Source organism: Siphateles boraxobius, unplaced genomic scaffold, assembly GCF_051911475.1.
Source record: "Siphateles boraxobius isolate OS27281-9 unplaced genomic scaffold, OSU_SipBor_1 41, whole genome shotgun sequence".
Classification (NCBI taxonomy): domain Eukaryota; kingdom Metazoa; phylum Chordata; class Actinopteri; order Cypriniformes; family Leuciscidae; genus Siphateles; species Siphateles boraxobius.
Genome location: NW_027509042.1, coordinates 24,112,958 through 24,126,959, shown reverse-complemented (window position 1 = coordinate 24,126,959; position 14,002 = coordinate 24,112,958). Strand labels below are relative to the sequence as shown.

The 14,002-nt window shown below is 34.5% G+C and overlaps 2 long non-coding RNA genes across 2 annotated transcripts in view; both read left to right on the top strand.

Moving 5' to 3' along the window:
* LOC143706765 (uncharacterized) overlaps positions 1 to 14,002 on the top strand; it is a 613,694-nt gene that overhangs the window by 51,275 nt on the left and 548,417 nt on the right. The gene's annotated exons all lie outside the window — the stretch shown is intronic.
* Positions 12,910 to 13,236, top strand: LOC143707236 (uncharacterized). The gene is made up of 3 exons (XR_013193121.1): positions 12,910 to 12,947; positions 13,042 to 13,100; positions 13,181 to 13,236. It is a non-coding gene; the product is annotated as an uncharacterized LOC143707236 (long non-coding RNA).

Genomic DNA, 14,002 nt, shown 5'->3' with positions numbered 1-14,002 from the left:
CATGATAAAATTGTTTAAAATGTAAGCTGTAAATATGAATGGCACAATGTGATAACCAAAATATATAAAAGTTAAGTCAAAGCTATTTATATAGCCTAGCGTTTTTCACATTCTCATAATTTAGTTATACATTCTGACGCTGGGACACTGTCAAGCGTCTTCTTTCAGATGGTTCAATATTTATGATATTATGCTCCCCTGAATGGAAAAGAACTGTAAACTTCATCATTGTACTGTAATGAACTGCGTTACTGCCTATAGGATGATTGCATGATTTTTTTCCATTTAAAATAACATGGTCTTTCCTTTTCTCTCTCTCTCTAGAGACAGCAAACACTGCAGGACAACCGGACATCCAAGTAACATGTTAGTGTGGTTTATATTTCTTTTTAATGAGAAACATTATAGAGTGCAACAGGCGTTTTCTGGAAGTAAAAACACTTCCGGTAACCAGCGACTGTGAAAAAGGGGGCAGGTACTCTATTGGGTGTATAATGAACAATTGACAGATGAAATGACAGATATTTTATGTAAACAGGCAAAATCTCTTCATCTGATGGTGGCCATGTGTTTTCGCCTATCATAACTGGTTTAACTCATGGCTCCTCCTTTGAGATCAACATAACTTCTGACGAATCAAGTGTACCGGCACATTGTAAGTGTAATAAAACAGTTTCGCCTATGTATTAAATTAATCTTAATTAAGCAGTCCGAGTTAACTATTTGGGACCAATTGGAAATTTACATTCTGATCTAACAGCGTCATGTACAAATTTGTCATGCTCCTGGATTATTTTACTATACTACATTAGCCTTTTATTTACTGATGATTTTATCAAAGCGACGAATTAACTCAATTCATGGTTGCAATAATAAAATAAATGAACAATTGACAGATGAACTGACAGATATTTTATGTAAACAGGCAAAATCTCTTCATCTGATGGCGGCCATGTGTTTTCGCCTATCATAACTGATTTAACTCATGGCTCCCCCTTTGAGATCAACATAACTTCTGACGAATCAAATGTACCGGCAAATTGTAAGTGTGATGCATGAAAAACTATTAAAACAGTTTTTCGCCTATGTAATGTATAAAATTAATCTTAATTAAGCAGTCCGAGTTAACTATTTGGGACCAATTTTAAGGAAAGTTACATTCTGATCTAACAGTATCATGTACAAATTTGAAATATTTTGGTACTATTGAATCAAGTTAAGTCATGATGAATTTATCTTATCTGGTGTCATGCTCCTGGATTATTCAGAATTGTAACTATAGCCTTTTATTTTACGGCACTTATTTATTTTACTACAGATTTTATCAAAGCCAAATACTGTCCAAAAGGGGCGACTGGGAAAGAAGAGAAACAGGTCAATACAAGGTTAGATTCAATCTTTATATTCTTTCCCCATTTTGCCTTCATTTTCCTTTTCCTGTTTTAATTTTTCTATTTTTATATTCTCAGATCATCAAGGGTTTCTGAAAGCAAACACCAGTCAGTTGGTTGAAAATATGAAGAACATTGATCCAATCATTGACGATCTTGACTTGCACAATGAATCAGTTGCAAATGTGTGAGCGAATCCAACACGCCGGATGAAGATGAGGGAACTGCTGGACTGTGTGATGAAGATGAGGGAACTGCTTGACTGTGTGAATTGTGAAAGCATTGCCAAGGAGCTGGTCAATGCTTTGTGCAAGCCCATCATCAAAATGTTTTAACATATCGTAAATTTCAATTGTTTGATAAATTATCTAACGATTATACCTAACTATCAGCAGTTATATGTGAAACGAGCTCAGTCGCATTAGAGATGGATTCTTGTTTATATTGAACCGCATGTTTAACAGCTCTAGGGTTCTTAAATTGTTTACCGCGGTTTCATTTTGAACAACACTATCGTAACACTTATCGTATCGCCGGGTGTGATTGTAATGTTTTGTATGGTGTTTTTCTTTACACTTTCCCCCTGGATATCTGGTTCCTACAGTTAGCGGTAATGTTAGTCAACTCTATGTCTTCTCTTTGTTCATATTTGACAGTATTCGCATGAATTGGCGTGATTTAATAAAATGACGGTTTAAACCATCATCTTCGCTTGAGACATTTACATTATATTTTATGGTTTACAGTATATTTTACAGTATTTTACAGTATATTATACCATCCTAGTTTTAAATAGCGCTTAAATGTATATTTTACCCCTTTATGCGGCTACAGAACACCGCACAAGGATCTCTGAAATGTTTTTTGTGTAAAACATCTATGTAGATCTATCTATGTTTTTAAAAATACACCGAAACAAAGAATGAGTTTAGTTGAATCAGGTTAACATTCTTAATTTAGTCCAAAACTATTAAGTTCAAATAATCCAATTGTTTCGTTTATTTAGGGATAGTGTTCAACAACCTTTACAAATATATCTAATAAGATAACCTTTTACAAAATCTTTACTCGGTAAAGACTCTTATTGGTTTTGTCGCATCCAATGCATCCCCAAAGTAGTTGTTTTTATAATGATTAAAACCGCTTTAATTATTATTATCATGGTCTACACTTTATGGTAAAACACTAACATATCAGAAACTCTTTTAAATATAAACATTAACATGTTTTTATCTTGCTGTTAAAACACATAAATAACGTTTTATTTCAAATGTACACCCCTATACAGCATGATGGGATGGGGAAATCCACAGGCTCACTGAAATATTTAATCTCTGAAATATTCTCATCTAGTATTTATTCATTAAATTATTAATGCGCAAGAATCAAGACTTATAATACCATTTTATTATAAAATTGTGAAACTCCAAAGCTCCGACACGGTCGCAAAGAATGATGAGTTAAGCGGTACAATCTTTTATTTCAACAGTATTTTTCTTTACAAAATGATGATAGACCGACATTAAATATACATAAAGTAGACAATAACTCCATTTATTTATGATCCAACCAGAATAGAAAGTCTCGGCACGCTACCATGTCTTGGTCTAGGGTATAGTTGACGAGGCCTTCAACTATTTCGCCAAGATCTGTTTTGGCATTTTTTGATGCCAGTGACGCACAGAGATCTGTTACAAACGTAAACATAACGAGTAGTTCATCGACCGCGAATTCGTGACTAGATGCATACATCACATCCAGAACTTTTCTGAGGATTACGCCTGTCGGCTCTAGGGTGTTAAAAAACATGGGCGTCACATCGGTCCATGTCCCCACCAACCCTCTTATGACATCCATTTCTTTTTTGAGATTTGTGACACGTTTGGTGTCCCGCTCACAATCGGTTTTCCTATCGCACGCAGCATCGATGATACTGTCCATCAAGTAAACCATCTGGTCTCTAAAATGATCTTTAAACATAGAGTCTAACGTGGCCCTTAAACGACACTCTTTCCCCGTGGAGCACTCACACAACGGATGATACTTGTGTCCCGCATCGCCGGAACTCGACGGGCAGTTGTTCTCCGTCAGCTTTTGCGTCGCCATCTCAGAGGTTTTTAGATTTTCAAATAGGAAACTGTTTGATGGTGAAAGTCCCCGGAATCTCTTGAGCGAGTCCTTGCAGCACAATCGTCCAGGCCTAGTGCTTTAACGCTCGGAAGCTTGTGTTTTTGACAAATGCCAAATGCTCAGACAAACAGGAACATCTGATCAATTCCTTCCACTTTTGATCAATGAGATGTTGTAGTACCCCCGCAGTCGCGTTTTTTACGATATCGAATCCGACGTCGTTGAAGCATCCGTCCGTAGCGTCGAAACGGGGTTTCGTCGAAAACGTCGAAACTCTGTGTAGAGTTTATTAACCCATGCGATTGGGGTCCGCCCTCGCACCCATGGTGTGTACGGTGGGGGTCGTCATCAGGACGCCGTAAATAACCATGACCTGCATGTCGTCCGAGAGAATTCAGCCGAAAATTATTTTACGGTACTGTTCAGTTTATTTAAAAAATATTTTTCATTGAACACCGTTATATTTGTTTTCTCATTCAAAGTCATGTTGAAAGAACCTGTTTCAGTTAAGTAAACCAAAAAAAATTACTTAAGTAAATGGAGTTATTGTCTACTTTATGTATATTTAATGTCGGTCTATCATCATTTTGTAAAGAAAAATACTGTTGAAATAAAAGATTGTACCGCTTAACTCATCATTCTTTGCGACCGTGTCGGAGCTTTGGAGTTTCACAATTTTATAATAAAATGGTATTATAAGTCTTGATTCTTGCGCATTAATAATTTAATGAATAAATACTAGATGAGAATATTTCAGAGATTAAATATTTCAGTGAGCCTGTGGATTTCCCCATCCCATCATGCTGTATAGGGGTGTACATTTGAAATAAAACGTTATTTATGTGTTTTAACAGCAAGATAAAAACATGTTAATGTTTATATTTAAAAGAGTTTCTGATATGTTAGTGTTTTACCATAAAGTGTAGACCATGATAATAATAATTAAAGCGGTTTTAATCATTATAAAAACAACTACTTTGGGGATGCATTGGATGCGACAAAACCAATAAGAGTCTTTACCGAGTAAAGATTTTGTAAAAGGTTATCTTATTAGATATATTTGTAAAGGTTGTTGAACACTATCCCTAAATAAACGAAACAATTGGATTATTTGAACTTAATAGTTTTGGACTAAATTAAGAATGTTAACCTGATTCAACTAAACTCATTCTTTGTTTCGGTGTATTTTTAAAAACATAGATAGATCTACATAGATGTTTTACACAAAAAACATTTCAGAGATCCTTGTGCGGTGTTCTGTAGCCGCATAAAGGGGTAAAATATACATTTAAGCGCTATTTAAAACTAGGATGGTATAATATACTGTAAAATACTGTAAAATATACTGTAAACCATAAAATATAATGTAAATGTCTCAAGCGAAGATGATGGTTTAAACCGTCATTTTATTAAATCACGCCAATTCATGCGAATACTGTCAAATATGAACAAAGAGAAGACATAGAGTTGACTAACATTACCGCTAACTGTAGGAACCAGATATCCAGGGGGAAAGTGTAAAGAAAAACACCATACAAAACATTACAATCACACCCGGCGATACGATAAGTGTTACGATAGTGTTGTTCAAAATGAAACCGCGGTAAACAATTTAAGAACCCTAGAGCTGTTAAACATGCGGTTCAATATAAACAAGAATCCATCTCTAATGCGACTGAGCTCGTTTCACATATAACTGCTGATAGTTAGGTATAATCGTTAGATAATTTATCAAACAATTGAAATTTACGATATGTTAAAACATTTTGATGATGGGCTTGCACAAAGCATTGACCAGCTCCTTGGCAATGCTTTCACAATTCACACAGTCAAGCAGTTCCCTCATCTTCATCACACAGTCCAGCAGTTCCCTCATCTTCATCCGGCGTGTTGGATTCGCTCACACATTTGCAACTGATTCATTGTGCAAGTCAAGATCGTCAATGATTGGATCAATGTTCTTCATATTTTCAACCAACTGACTGGTGTTTGCTTTCAGAAACCCTTGATGATCTGAGAATATAAAAATAGAAAAATTAAAACAGGAAAAGGAAAATGAAGGCAAAATGGGGAAAGAATATAAAGATTGAATCTAACCTTGTATTGACCTGTTTCTCTTCTTTCCCAGTCGCCCCTTTTGGACAGTATTTGGCTTTGATAAAATCTGTAGTAAAATAAATAAGTGCCGTAAAATAAAAGGCTATAGTTACAATTCTGAATAATCCAGGAGCATGACACCAGATAAGATAAATTCATCATGACTTAACTTGATTCAATAGTACCAAAATATTTCAAATTTGTACATGATACTGTTAGATCAGAATGTAACTTTCCTTAAAATTGGTCCCAAATAGTTAACTCGGACTGCTTAATTAAGATTAATTTTATACATTACATAGGCGAAAAACTGTTTTAATAGTTTTTCATGCATCACACTTACAATTTGCCGGTACATTTGATTCGTCAGAAGTTATGTTGATCTCAAAGGGGGAGCCATGAGTTAAATCAGTTATGATAGGCGAAAACACATGGCCGCCATCAGATGAAGAGATTTTGCCTGTTTACATAAAATATCTGTCAGTTCATCTGTCAATTGTTCATTTATTTTATTATTGCAACCATGAATTGAGTTAATTCGTCGCTTTGATAAAATCATCAGTAAATAAAAGGCTAATGTAGTATAGTAAAATAATCCAGGAGCATGACAAATTTGTACATGACGCTGTTAGATCAGAATGTAAATTTCCAATTGGTCCCAAATAGTTAACTCGGACTGCTTAATTAAGATTAATTTAATACATAGGCGAAACTGTTTTATTACACTTACAATGTGCCGGTACACTTGATTCGTCAGAAGTTATGTTGATCTCAAAGGAGGAGCCATGAGTTAAACCAGTTATGATAGGCGAAAACACATGGCCACCATCAGATGAAGAGATTTTGCCTGTTTACATAAAATATCTGTCATTTCATCTGTCAATTGTTCATTATACACCCAATAGAGTACCTGCCCCCTTTTTCACAGTCGCTGGTTACCGGAAGTGTTTTTACTTCCAGAAAACGCCTGTTGCACTCTATAATGTTTCTCATTAAAAAGAAATATAAACCACACTAACATGTTACTTGGATGTCCGGTTGTCCTGCAGTGTTTGCTGTCTCTAGAGAGAGAGAGAAAAGGAAAGACCATGTTATTTTAAATGGAAAAAAATCATGCAATCATCCTATAGGCAGTAACGCAGTTCATTACAGTACAATGATGAAGTTTACAGTTCTTTTCCATTCAGGGGAGCATAATATCATAAATATTGAACCATCTGAAAGAAGACGCTTGACAGTGTCCCAGCGTCAGAATGTATAACTAAATTATGAGAATGTGAAAAACGCTAGGCTATATAAATAGCTTTGACTTAACTTTTATATATTTTGGTTATCACATTGTGCCATTCATATTTACAGCTTACATTTTAAACAATTTTATCATGCAAAGTGCTAAAAGTTAAAATCAAAGACAAAGTAAAGGAAGAATTAAAAAGTAGCCTACCGAAATTTAAAAAGTAAGTAACTGAAGAGGAATAAAATACAGATTAAATAATTAAATAGGCCTATGCACATATAACCATGTTTGACTCAAATAATCTAAATAATATTTAAAACATTTATTTTAATGTCCTTTATGGAAACCCCCCAGCGGGCAACTACAGTAAAATGTGATTGGCTGGGGGATATATATATATATATATATATATATATATATATATATATATATTCTGAAACGTATATGACGTCAAAAACATTTGATATAGAACATATAACAATGTGTAAGAGCAACAAAGCATGCTATAACAGCAATAGCATGTTTAAAACACTAATGAATTATACCGTCTTTTCCTTATGTGTAAACAATCTTTTTAAATAAAACACTGTAGCATAAATGAATTATAAAGACAATACTCACTTTTAGACATGTCTTTTGATGAGGTGGTAAGAGGAGTGAGGGTGCAAAAGTTTTTGGTCCAGAAATGATTTGTCTTGGCTGTTTATAAAGAAGAGGCTGGGCAAAATACTCTTGGAAAACGTCAGAGCTGTGTGTCCACAATGTTCTTTCAGTAGGGAATGGAGTCCTCTCACAGCCGTAGCCATGAGGTCATCGTTAACATTTTTTATCACCTCTTGTTTTTTCAGGTTACACATGGCAATAAATTACTGTAGCCGCTTAAGGACTAAGCTGTAAGCCTCCAAAATGGAGGAGGTCAAAGGGCATGCCTCCTACTATATAGATAACCGATAGTATATTCTCAGTAAAGGGGTTCAGCCTGTATGTTTCCACACTGATTAAGGATAGTTCGGGAGATACAAGAAAAGTAAAAAATGATATACAACTTATACGTGCAATAGATCATAGCTACCGTAGAAAAAGTAAGATCATGCTTTGAATTAAGAGGAGTAAAATTAAATATGCTGTGTGATGGACCAAAAAAGGTACATCGCGTCTCTGAAAATGTACGGTGGTTTTCTAAATGATACAACTTAATCTAAATAAGAGCAATGTAGAGTCCTGGGATTTCTTAAAAACAAAAACAACAACTACAAAAAAAACATTGTGACAAACTTTGACAACATGTTTCATGCGGCATGGACAAAAATACTGTTTGAAATAATTTGTATAAGATCTAAGACACCAAAGTACAGTTTTTGCTTTATTTTTTGAACAGACGCTTTAGTAAAAATAATACCATAGGTTAAATTTATGTAAAATCATTTATATCATACAGAAGTCTTCTAAGAAGATACGATTTTAATAAAACGTTAAAGCTTTGATTTAAACAGTCTTTTAATTTTAAAAGATCTAATTTAAACTTTTAATATTTCAAATGAATTTAGTATGAATAAAACTCTGGAAAGCAGACTAACTTTACATATGCTATGACATTGGCACATCTGTCTCATCTGTCCTGTAACTCCTCTCGTCTCTCTGAGGGGGTCATGCATTCATTTCACCCTGTAGTTTATCACTGAAGGAATAAAAAAGGAATACAATTTTGTTTATGACTTTGGACTGTTTTTATCATTGCATAAAGAACTACATCTTCAGCACTGTGGAAATGTAAGGTATTTTTATATTTATATATATATATATATATATATATATATATATATATATATATATATATATATATTATATATATATAAATTCATTTAGCTAAAACTATGTTTAAATAGTTTGAATTCATTTTAGTAACATACTTGTTATTATTCATTGAGTTATATACGTTATTTATAATCATTTAATTTAAAAATAGAGATTAGTTAATTTTATGGAACCGGGTTACTGTGTGTGTGTGAGAGAGTAAAACAGTATGTAAAAAACAATGTAAAGATGCCTTTTTCTGTGATGGTCGTGTTTAGGTGTACGGGATAGAATATGCTGTTACAGTACAAAAATCATTATGGCTATGACTAAATTAATAAACATTATACTTTAGGTCTCCGTTAAACAAAATCATTACAGTAATCTTCTAAAAGATAAATAGAAGATTCGACTGTATTAAAACGTTTTTATTAAGACTTTAAATAATTAATTGAATTGAATTTAAATTATCTTTTATTTTTAAACTTTTAAGATTAACTTTTAAGATTAATACTAACAAAACATCCTCAACGTCTCATACTGCTGCTGGCCTGACACACACACACACGCACACACACACGCACACACACACACGCACACACACACACGCACACACACACACGCACACACACACACGCACACACACACACGCACACACACACACGCACACACACACACGCACACACACACACGCACACACACACACACACACACACACACACACACACACACACACACACACACACACACACACACACACACACACACTCCTCCTCCACTCTGAATCACAGAGTGTCAAAATGACCGGTGTGGGAGAAAAACACTCGAGGATATTTTTGTAAATACATTCATACATTATATTGACAATGATGTGTTGGGATTTACTTCTTCAACTCTCTAAAATGTAAGATGTTTTTATTTTTGTTTTGAAAAGATATTTGATACACTTTTAAAAGATCAATGTACTTCAACTTTAGTTAGTATGAAAAAATATTTGTAAATTACTAAATGTACATTTTATAACCATTTTAAAGATCAATGTTTTTCAACTCTAGTGTAAAATATGTGAAATTATTAGAAACAATCTCTTTTTTCTCACTATACCCATATATATAGCGTGCTCAGGAATGCCAGGATATCGGGTGTCACACAGACACACATTTAACTCAAAGACTGTCAAAATGCAAGGGGTGTGAGAGAAACGCACATGGGGGCTTTTTTCACCATAGTGAAACGGTGAGATGATTTTATTTTTTAAATACTTGGATCAGTAAGATATTTATTTTAAAGGAATGAATGTTTTTCAAATCTACTTTAGTTAGTATGAAAAATATTTGTAAATTACTAAATGTACATTTTATAACCATTTTAAAAGATCAATGTTTTTCAACTCTAGTGTGAGATATGTAGCATTATTAGAAAAACTTTTTCCACTATCCCCATTTATATAGCGTGCTCAGGAATGCCAGGATATCGGATGACACGCACACACTCACAGACGCACACACACACAGTGCGGAGACTGTCAACTTTAATCCAATTCTTCACCATAGTGAAACGGTAAGATGATTTTACTTTTGTAATTCTAATCTATTCTAATCTATATGCAACATTAGAAAAATTATTTTCTCACCCCGACACGGAGGGGATTTCCCACACTAAGAAGTTATTTCCCCCGGGGTCAATAGGTCAAAATCAATGGGGCAAAGACAACTGGCAAAGACAACTGGCAACTTCATATATCATACAAAGGTCAATAGGGTAAAGACAACTGTCAACTTGATCGATCGATAGGTCAAAGGTTAATCCCTACATTAAAGGACCTCCGGAACATCCTCCGGAATGTACTGTCAACTTGATCGATCGATAGGTCAAAGGTTAATCCCTAAATTAAGCGACCTCCGGAACAACCCCTCCGGAAGGTCAAAGGTTAATCCCTACATCAAAGGACCTCCGGAACATCCTCCGGAAGGTCAAAGGTTAGCCCCGCCCACCTGTCAATCATAGGGTCATAAATCATTTTGACATAAGCCGAATCATATAACTACTTGCAATATTGCAGTTTTTTCATGTCCAAAGAACTGCATTTTTCTACATGTAACAAAAACTGCAGTATTACTTGTAAAAAACTGCAGTATTTTTTTGTAAGGGTATACCTGTAACATGCCAGAATTATGCAAGCATAAAACATGAGGTAATTAACGGCATCTCTTGTGATGCTTTGCCAAAAGCAGCTGTGTGTGTGTGTGCCTTTAATATGTTCCAGATCATCTACAACACCTTTATTATCAATGTTTTCTAAATTTAGTCATCCCTAAATATACAATGGTTGGTTACTTTTGTCAATTAAATACAGTTGAAAGAGAATTTTAAAAAAATCCACAAATTTTTGATTGTATTGCATTTTACAAAATGTCTTAACTTTTCTGGATTTGGGGTTGTAAATAAATAAATGTCAGGGATTCTTGATGTCAACTAAAACTCTTTCTGCGTAATAACTTTTTTGAGAACACTAATCTAACCCTGACATCAAGAATCCCTCACTTTTATTTACAACCTCGAATCCAGAAAAGTTAGGACATTTTGTAAAATGCAATACAATCAAGAATCTATGATTTTTTAAATTCTTTCAACTTTATTTAATTGACAAAAGTACAACGAAAAGTAATTGTTTAATAATCAATTTGTGTTTTGTAAATATAAACCGTTTTGATTGTTGTAAAAATTGATTTTGATGGCTGCTACACACTCCAAAAAAAGTTGGGACAGATGCAAAATAAAAGTGAAAATCTTATAGAATATCCAAATCAAACTCTTTTGAAACGGTCCACGATAAGAAGGTGAACTGGTAATAGGTATGGGTATCGTGATTGAGTGTATAAGTGTCACGTTATGTGCAGGTAGCTGAAGACGAGGATGCAGGAACTTCAAAGTATTTGATTTATTTACAAAATTTAACTTTCTGGAACATACAGGAACAAAAGAACAAAACTCCAGGGGCCCGTTTCAATAAGGTGGTTCAACCAACTCTGAACTTACTCATTTCAGCTGTTCTGAAACTGAAAACTCAGAGTTTCCCATCTCAGGGTAAGTCAACTCAGAGTAAAAATTTTAACTCAATCAACTCTAAGTTGACTGACTCTGATTTAAGCGCGTGCGCTACAACTATAAAAAGCCATTATCAATGGAGCGCAGATATTATGAGTCACCATGGTAACAGCACCAGACAAAAAGAGGTCTGCATATTTCTCACCAGCAGTACGCAAACATTTTCTTTTAAGCAACAGGGCAGCAGCGGCGATCAAGAGAGATAGTTTGGGAGAAAATAGTTGCTCAAGTCAATGCGCAAGTTTACATTTTAATTACTGTTATACAGTGTTGGGTGTAATTACCAAGTAATCTAAAAACTGTTTTTTTAATTAAAGGGATTACTCTTAATTCTTCTGTAATATAAAGTAAAATATGATGTCATTGCATTAAATACTGCATAGACTATAGAACAATTCTGTATAAAACAATAGTGGATTTAACATAACATTTTTAAAAGGTATATTTTAATGTAACCTTCTCTCTCTACACACTTTGGTCAATTCAATAATAATTAATGCAATTGTATATTGTTAATCTGAAAGCATTAAAAGAGCAGTTTATTGTTTCTTTTTGTATTGTTCAAGTGGTTGAGGTTGATATGGGATTTATAAAGTAATTAGTAATAAGTAGACCAATACTTTCTAGAGATAGTAATTATTACATTAATTAAATTACACTGTTGAAGATGTCATTTGTAGTTAGTAATTAATAACTATTTTAGAGTAACTTACCCAACTGTTATAATATAAGAGGTGAAACTGGAATAACAGCATGTTATTCAACCTAATTTTAATTTTCATGTAGGTGCAATCCTGCAGCCATTAAAAGAACATGGCAGCAGCTGAAAATGAAATATAAAAACACAATTCAATCAGGTAAGGCTTGAGCATATCATGGATGTAGGCTACCTGACTTTACAAACATTTGATATATTAAATAACTAAATAGCATCCAGTGTCTTGCAGTGCAGCAGCATTTTTGACATGTCTAATTAACACAATTAAATGTTCATTCTCCTTTGACTTCTACTCAGCCAACAGAAAGGAGGAAGAGGCTCGCAAAGATGGAGATGCAGAGGAGGAGGAGATGCAGAGGAGGAGGTGATGCAGAGGAGATGGAGATGGAGATGGCCCTGAGCCTGAATGCTGGAATTCCTGGAGGGACTTCAGAGCCAGTCACTCCCGAAGATTCAAGTGCCTTCATAAAATGTAAGAGGTCAACATGTGTATTATTTTTTATATAGGCTGTTTTTGATATTTCCATATATTTTACTTGGGTTGGGTTTTTTGTTGCTCCCAACAGATTCTGATGGTAATATCTGTCTTTTGGAGCCTCCTGTCCCAACAGAACCCCAGACAGTTGTAAGTAGCCGACTCAATACACCAGAAATTATGACAAATAGTATTATAAAATTTGCTCAACCAAATGCTCATCTTCACAGGACGATGGGGATGAAGAAACAGTTTCTGCTGCCACAGAGAGGCCTACAGAGGAAATGTTAATATTATGTGTCTACACATTCACATTTCTTCACATTATTTATGTGGAGTAGCCTATAGAATCTAAGTTTATATCTAAGTCTAAACAGATATTCTTATCTCTCCCCCGTCCCTAGAGTGTGGTAGAACAGTAGGAAGAAGATCCATCAACTTCTGGTGCACAGATGAACACAGTTCAGTGATTTTCAGGGAATGCCACAGTTTAATTCTGTAGAATTTGTTTAGAACTACATGATGTAACTCTAATCTACTGTATTTTCAGTTGCCAATTAAGAAGTTGTATAGACTTCATCTTATTAAAAAACTTGGGGGAAAAAACAGCAATGAATAAATGTTCCAAAAGAAGGAATAATGCGTTTAAACACCACTTCCTCTTTAAAAAAGGGGAGGAGACCGAAATAAACTCTGGGTTTACGGAAGTAAACCTGCTCCTGACCAGGTTAGGTTCACAGAGTAAGTTACCATGCTAACTGACTCTGAGTATAAGTTACCTCTCTTTCAGAAACGGGCTTGACTTACCCTGCTTTCTCAGGTTTGACTTACCTCCCATTCTGAAACAGAAAACCCAGAGTTTCGCTCATTTCAAGTTTAACATACTCAGAGTTTTCACTTAACCTCCTTTCTGAAACAGGCCCCAGGACTTCAGGGTAAACACAACCATACATTGACGACGACCAACAAACACTGAGGGAAAACACAAGGCTTAAAAGAACTGAATCTAATGGGATAATTAACAGAACACAGGTGAAGAAACTGAACACAAA